Below are 9,037 nucleotides of genomic sequence, written 5' to 3'. Positions count from 1 at the left end.
GTTGCAATACTTTGGCTAGCCTATGTTACCAGATGTTACTTGAGGGGCGCTTGTGAAGATTATTTGCAGTGTTTATTTTATAGTTTTTTTGTTAATATACAAATGTATATTATTGTAACTTTACATTTTCCCAACAGATGACTGTACATTTGAATTATATACACCTATTACATAGTAGTCGACCAAGCATCGCCTAAACCAGGGGTTGGCAACCCGCGGCCCTTTAAGCCCTCTGCTCTGGCTCCCTTGAGCTTAGACAAAAATAAGAAGGAAATCAAATAAAAGTATTTGTAGGACTATTTATATTTTGTTGCACGGTTGAAAATGTTTCGTATTTTGAGGTGATACTCTGACACATAAATAAAAAACAAAACGGTTTTAATTAGGTCAACTAAAATATGCGTCACATCCTGCTACGGTCCCGCGCAAGCGCCTTTTCTTGGAGACGCTCGCGCGGGGACCCCCGGCTCGATGAGCGAACTATGGATAAATCAAAGAAAAGTACCGGAGGAACACAGGATGTAATTCTGTGTGGACAGAGTTATATGCTTTCACAGCAAACGATGCTGGTTTACCGGTATGTTTGATATGTAGAGAGAAGTTGTCAACGGTGCTGCAGCCTTTACGTATCGAGGAACAACACGGGAGAGGAAGACAGCTGACAATCTTCAGTCATAATTCAATGGGGTATGTAATTTATTTCAGAAAACACTTTTTGTTATATTCCATGGAATGCTCTTAACGTCCCGATAGCAATGAATATATTAAATGCTTTGACAATAAATACATACAAAAATTAATCTCTGGAAGCCGTAGCGCTGTAAAAAGCACGACCAATCATTTTAGCCGGCCCGGCTAAAGTAACTGGATGGCCTACCTGCCTGTCAGCCTTCCATCTGTGCACAAACTTATCTCGTGCCCTCATTGGTTATATGCGCGTTCGTGTGTGTTGGAGGAGGAGGGAAGTCTGAAGGAAGAGGCCTATTTTTTGCGGTTGTGTATTTTCAAATTCTAGCGCACTGAAACTGGTTTGTCCATTCTTACCTACCCCACCTTTAACTCTTTTTAGGATGCAGCTATATGTTTTATTTATTTCAAAGTGGGCACATTTTAATAATATTTTTTTCCCCTTCAAATGTGCAGAGGACTCCCCAAGTGATGTGTTTAATTTATTTTAAGGTAGGCCTGTGTATTATTTGTAATTCTCCTTATAGGAGTTCTTTGTTTCTTATTAGAGGTTAACAGGTTTATATAATGTAATAAATAGCCTAATACATGCACAAAAAACTGTAGTTTTTGTCTGATATAACAATAAATATAACTTTATTAGCTATCAAGCTATGAAATATGTTTTGCGGCTCCAGACAAAAAATGTTTTGGGAAAAAGGAGCAAAATGGCTCTTTTGGTCAAAAAGGTTGCAGACCCCTGGCCTAAACAGTTAAACGTTTATTTCTAAAACGTTTTCCCAGTACCCCTATTTATTTATTTTTTCTTTAACTTAGAAATGTAATTTAAAACAAAATAACAGGGTGCTTGTATATAGATTGTGTTGCCTCGGACAGAATTAAACTGATCCTCATTTCCAGTCTGAATGCTAACGCTGCTGCTCTATCTTTATGTACATTTAGCTAATCCTCTCCTGCTACAGATACGGTGTTAAAATAATTAGCCTCACAGCCTGCAGCAGTGATAAACTGTCACCTCACTGCAGCCTGTTTGACAAACTGCAACAACACTCTTTATGTAACCTCAAAATCCCTTTTCTGTTCATTTGCTGTGATAGACAAGTCTGCTTTTAGCTGGATCTGAAACACACACACTGATTTATGGTTTATAATAAATGCTTTAATAAAAGAATATCACTGGGTATTAATCATAGGTCTGACAATCTGAATTCCCTGATTGTATATATTATTAAACTGTAATGTGATCCTACGAAAAAAAGAGGTGATCGGGGTTTCAATCGCCATCACAATTAAAGAAACCTAAATATAAAGTTGCTTTTAAATTGAATTCACCTTTGCAAAATTCAGTCATGGGGAAATTAGGATTGCCCAATAGAATCAAGTCAATGTATTGTTGTATTGGATGGAGTTATCTGACAGGCTCATTGGGTCGAGTCATCTGATTGGCCAATTTGGTCATTGGATTAAGCCATCTGATTAGCCTAACCCTAACAGACTCAACAAGCACTAACAATCTGAAGGATTATGATTGAAATGCATATTTATTTATGTTATTGTTTGCATTGTTAAAAGCAGAAGATGCTTTAATGAAGTTTTATAGCTGCTGAAGGTTATATAAGAGAATAATCAACACTTGACATCGTTATACAAAAACTACAATAAATCTCCTTTTTCTAATGAATTTGTTTACTCAGTAAAGTTTGGTTAATTAGTTTTGCATGTAAACACAGTGAGAACAAAAAGACTCAATGTTGTTTCTTAATGAGCCGCTATAATCGAACAAAGGGCCATAATGGAGGTTTTGTTTTAGCCCATTAAACACAAATCGAGTATCCTTAACATCATTTAATGAATTCTCTACCTTCAGGACAGCCTTGGCTCTTTGTTGGCGTGTTCAGGTGCTTATTCTGAATACAGTATATCACCAAAGCCACAGCAACAGATCATGATAATGTAACACTCACAAAACATTCAGAAGCATACACAAATCTGCGCTTTGCTTTGGAAAGTAAATTTAAGATTGAGTAATTTATAATTTAGACATTACAGCTTTGTTCTGATGAGATATGCCACCAATTTTGCATTTTGATTGAAAACAGGTAGATGTATTAAGAGGAAGCAGAGAATATATTTATTGCTTTCCTGTCTTTTTGATATTCTATATCTGACAGCCTCAAACTAAGATTTACGTGGACTCTGTAAATAACCTCTGCAATTTACCCTGCAGGAAAAGGTCAGCAGCAATTGCTCTGAAGATCCTGTGTGTGTGTGTGTGTGTGTGTGTGTGTGTGTGTGTGTGTGTGTGTGTGTGTGTGTGTGTGTGTGTGTGTGTGTGTGTGTGTGTGTGTGTGTGTGTGTGTGTGTGTGTGTGTGTGTGTGTGTGTGTGTGTGTGTGTGTGTGTGTGTGTGTGTGTGTGGCATGTCTGTGGCATGTCTGTGGTTGAATGAGCAGTAAAAACAAATACTGGGAAGCCGTACAATGTATTGTTTCATCCTGTTAAGAGCACACACTACATTAACTTCCCTTTATGATGCAAGCATGAAAGATTGGATTTAAAATAATAATCCTTCCCTGCTCTGCTTTTCCTTAATTAGGCTATAAGTCACAGATGTATTCAAAGCAACCAGAATATGTTGTCTCTACTAATGAGACACGCACTTGCAGAAGTACCAAAACCTTCCCACCCACGCAGCACAGGCACATAAAGTATCAGCAAATATCAAATGGTGGAGAAACTACCGGAGCCACAAATGGGCAGAGTTCATCCACAAAGAAGTGTTTACCAGACTCTGAACTGCTTCACACACACTGAGGCTCCAACAGACCCTAACCTCTTCTTCGCAGACTAACAGGCTGTGCAATATGTTGCAGCTTTGTTGTGGCCTGAGTACATTCAGAAGATAAGAGAAGATGTCACATCAGAACATGCAAAACTGAATTAAACATGGCACGAAATTCATGGTCAAATGTTTGTAATACTGCTAAAAAGCACTTCCTAGAATGCTGGCTCTGGTTTGTCCTTCATGTGTTGAGGTAGGTATATGTTACGTGGAGGAAAAATCTGAAAAACATATGACCTTACTGGCCTGTCGATGTCATCAGGCCGGCCCCCTCATCAAACAAGAGACCCGTTTATCGCTTCTTGCAGCTATAATTTCCTCCTTCTTTCTATTTGTCCTTGGGCAGCATTCGTCGTAAACATTCACCTAGCAACAGATGACTAAAGAGGAGGATGTTAATTGTATCTTTACAGACCATATGGCCACAGATATGCAGACTCAAAACACACATGCATGTGTTTGGATCACTTTTGATTATATTGACTTACATTCAATTCATTGCGACTTAGTCCAGCTCTACCTGCCTGACAGCTCTACCTTAAACGGGTGTTCACCCTAATGAAGGAGTGATCTATTAGGACATTTTGCTCCTAAAATGTGACGGCAGACAGATTGTATGCCGATCCTGCCTGCCCGTCCACACACACACACGGCCACACACAGCCACACACACACTAACATGCTACTAAGCAGGTGGTACTCCTTCAAAGAGAATTGTTAATGGTTTACAATCATAGAAATTAATCACCAGCACTTGAGTGAGCCCTGACTAATAACTGAAAGAAAAACACTTTTAATCCACTGATTGAAGAAGTAGAGAGAGAGTGAGTGTGTGTGTGTGTGTGTGTGTGTGTGTGTGTGTGTGTGTGTGTGTGTGTGTGTGTGTGTGTGTGTGTGTGTGTGTGTGTGTGTGTGTGTGTGTGTGTGTGCTAAACCAATCTTTTCTGTATGATGGGTTTACATTATATTAGGAAGAAGCGTCTATAATAGGCAGGAAACACAGCAGACTGAGCAGTTTTAAATGGAACAGCGGCAAAGGTCATTTCTGTCGCTGCGCTGCTTTGAATATTGAGTGACGAACACACACACAAACAGTCAAAGAGAATCTGTAAAACTGCTGCCAAATTTCTATTTCAAATGCAGAAGTCTTTTGTGAAACATGAAAGGCTCTGAAAACTGTTTTTCTAAAACAGCATATTTGAGAATGTGGATTATTATTCTGCCAACGTTTTAAAGTGTTTCACGTGAGAGAGTCCTTTCTGTCAGAGTAATACATGTTTGTCTATGCACCAATAAGGATTTAGCACCAGTTGATAGGTTGTTTGCATATGTTACTACCACTGTCACATACAGTATAAGAGTATTTGAGTCTTAAATTCTCATAGATTATAGATGTTTTTTGGGGGAAATGGATATTTAATCTGATAGGGCTTTAATGCATATAGTGTGTGTGATGTGTAGCCAGATGCCCCACGCCGTAAAGAAGCATTTATGATCTTTACGATGTTTCTGATTGTTCTGTCTATAAGGAGAATGTATATGTATTTATAAACAACTCCAACGACTGGGTGCTGCTCTCTTTTGTCCGTCTCTGTCCTCAACAGTAATGCTAATTACTGTTGAGTTCATTATAATTATCTTAATTGCTTCCTCTCTGGCATCATTATCCACACACACACACACACACACACAATGATGTGTCTCTTCTTGATTTTTGAAATAAATGGCATCTGAACCTGATTTCTGCTCTGATTCGAGTGTGTCTTCAGGTGTGAAGTTTCAATTGTGTACCAGGAAGGATGACAATAATCACCAAGGACAACACCTTCCTCTGTCCCCGTGGTCAGTCTATCACTCCTCTCAGTTTCTCCCCCCTTCCCTTCTCGCCTCCCTCTTCCCTCATCTCCCTCACATCCGCTCCCTCCGTCTCTCTGATCCTTGTCACAGACATGAGATGGCCAGGCGAGACTCAGGGGGGTTAGAGGATCACACACACTCTCACACACACTGACAGACTTCTAGTCAGAGAGGCAGGGGAACACTGTCGAGACAGATGCAGCCGGTTACCGTGGAAACCCTAGATGACAAAATAATATGCTCTGTTTGTGTTTAGCCCAGAGATTTCCATTTAACATAATTAAATGTAAAGGAAGGAAGACTCGAGAGTGCATGCTGTTGCAGTGTTTAGTGTGTGTGTGTGTGTGTGTGTGTGTGTGTGTGTGTGTGTGTGTGTGTGTGTGTGTGTGTGTGTGTGTGTGTGTGTGTGTGTGTGACACCTCCTTACAATAATTATGTTGTACCTACTGCAATGTGTTGCAAAAACAGCATATTCAATTTGGTCATGTCAATAAATTGCAAAATTATGTTTTTTTTGTCCATTTCTTGTCATTTAAATTGTTATTGGACTTATGATACGATAATACTTTATTTGTCAGATCAAGTCTGACATTTGACTTGCGTCACAGCAGCTCCATGTCCAACATCAACAGACAAGTATCCAGACACAATACATGAAACACAAACAACAAACATTTAACATAACAGCACAATCAGTGAGAGAAAACATGCTCAAAGAGCCTTCAGCGTGCATTGGATCTGGGATTTAGCTCTGTATTAACTGTGAGGATTGACTGATGCACAAATAAAATGCCACTTGAATACATAAAATCCACATACTGGAATGCATTACGAACACTTTTTATATCAATCTTAGCTTAAATAGTGTGTTAGTTTGCCATTTTAAAGTGGTATTTATAGCAGCTAAAAGCTAACATCAGCTTGCTAACATTTTTTGAATGTAATAAGTACCATATTTACAGAGATGGCAAGTAGAAGTACAGATACTCGTGTTTAAAAATACTCTGGTAAAAGTAGAAGCACTGACTAAACTTATTTACTCAAGTGAAAGTAAAAAAAGTATAGGCTTCAAAAATGTACTTAAGTAAAAAGTACCCATAACTACCGTCTGTTTAACAGGTACAGTATAGCTGATGGGGAAAGCTTGTAGTTTTGGAGGTATGAGTGGAAGTACTAGTCATATGATGACTGTGTGGCAAGGAACAGATATGAGCCATATGAGTGTTTCCTTGAATGTATTTTAGTTGTGAGTAGGAAGCAATAAACAGTTACTGGAAAGGATGGAGCTTATTCACTGCATGACGGCCGGGTTAGTGAGTTTTTGTCTGTTTTGTGTATTCTTGCACATGTTGTATTGTATAGTAGTACACTGTAGCCCATACAGTTGGAACCAGTTTGTTTTCAGACACATTCCTCCTTTTAATCCTATTTAAACACACAATCATTTCATGAGAAGAGGTCAAAAATATTTGATTCCAACTTGATGGGCAACATTGAGTATACAAAAGAGTCTGTGCCAAAATTGATTGATATGTGCAACCAAATGTGTTGTTTCCAAATAAAAATAATGGAAAAAACTGAAAATTAAAAGCAGTTCAGTCTATAATCAATACTAGAGGATACATCCATGCACCAGTCCATTTACAGCTGAGCCTTATATACTGCAATGCTATATATAAAGCTGAGCTTCCCACGCAACACTGGAGAGCAGAAACACACATATGGAACGACGGCTCTACTCCAGCATGCTGTGATTTGAAGACTCCCTGTGCTTCTGCATCTCACAGGCCTACATGTTGCCACATTGCATTTGGGGCCAGAGTTTAATGGGTGAGCCGAGGGGCCAGCAGCACGTTAGCTGACCTAGATCTGGGGCCTTATTGAGATATCATGACTCACTCACAGAAAGAAGAATGGGACTAAACGCCCAGAGTACTTGGCATTAGTTGTGATGTGATTAAGTCAAGGTTGACCTGGTATAAATGAACCTTAAGGAAGACAAATAATAATAATAATAAGCTTCCTGTTCTGAATACTAAAATAAAAGTATCTTTACTTCAGGGGTGTTCAAACTTCTTTCACCGAGGGCCAAATATAGAAAGATATACGAAGGGCTGGGCCACTCCCGAGAGGTATATTGCCTGCCTCATAAATTCAGTTATAAGTTAGCAAAATCAATCAAATGTAGGTAAACTATGCTTGTGAGTGTTGGCAGCTCATCCCTTAAAACAGAAGCCTCAGATTGATTAAAGTAAGGAGAAATAGGAAAGGGTGTATTTCAAGCTTGTTATGTTAATAAGTCATTGGGCTTTTTTCTTATCAACTAAGAGATGTTAGAACATTTTTCCAACTTGAATTGACTGAATTTATTTGAAAAGTGGTCTTATTAATACATGCATACTACTGTGTAATATATTTTTACTAGTCAGTCGATTAAAATATTTAATCTCGATTAATCGCAAAATAATCGCAAATGTTTTGTCTGTTCTAAATGGCCAGCCGGTGCCTGCCGCTGAGCGTGGAAGTGTGGTCTGCCGCAAGCGGGCGGCAGGAGCGGGGCTGTCAGCATCAGCTTGTAGATGGTATTTTAAACTCTATGCGCTCTGAAACTACAGGGCGGCCGAGTACAAAAAATGCATTAAACGCGTTAAAATGATTAGTGGCGTTAATTTTTTTTTTCATTAACGCAAAAGTACAATAAGACAAGCACAAGTTTCATTTGTGGGCCATATTCCATTATACTTTTTTAATTAGCTGAAGGCCGATTCAAAATGGTCCGCGGGCGATATTTGGCCCCCGGGGCGTAGTTTGGACACCCCTGCTTTACATGAACTCATCTCATCTAAAGCTCAGAAACGAAGACTAAGGGTTAACACAGTCATCACGTTGGAAATCACAAGCGATGACCTCTGGTCTATCATGTACTGAAGTAACAGCTTGCATAATGCTCATTTAATTCAGTTACAGCTGACTCGATAAAGACGTAATGTAATTGAGAGTGGGTAAGCAGCAATGATTGATTATAGGCCTCAAACTCGTCTTTTGTCTTCCAACATATTTTATCACGATTCAAATACTCTGCAGAAGGGAAATAAGAAAACCTTTTATTGTGGGATGACTAAGAGCTCAGTTTCTTATGTAATGATGTTATAATAATACATGACGTTTATATTGCACTTTTTACAGTGCTCAAATACTTTACAAGAAGATAAAGAGAATAACAAAAAATAAAAGTCCTGTCAAAGGATCTTTTCCCTTTCTGTACTGTTAACGGGATTTAATAATATATACAATCCTATTCAGAATTTATACTGGCATGTGTTCTTTACCCCATAGATTCTTGCCAATACACATCGTTAAACATTCCCATAAAAATATTGCTTTAACTATACAATCTTTATCAGCCAATGATAAAAAAGCAGCAGTTGATGTACTGTACATGCCAGAATCAAACTGAAAAGCATCAATGGCTTCATTTTTCAGCTTCCTGTAACACACAAAGGCACCACTTTGTTTGATTTACTGACCAAATATACCCCCACGGATTCAGAGTGAGGTCTTTTTCTCGCCATTAGTTTCATTGCCAATTGTGAAATGGCAAAAATCCCAGATCCAACTCATCGCCCAAATCCTGTGTGTTCTTGGCTCAAAG

This window comes from Notothenia rossii, assembly GCF_949606895.1.
Source record: "Notothenia rossii genome assembly, chromosome: 8".
NCBI lineage: Eukaryota > Metazoa > Chordata > Actinopteri > Perciformes > Nototheniidae > Notothenia > Notothenia rossii.
Note: the sequence above shows the minus strand (reverse complement) of the source record.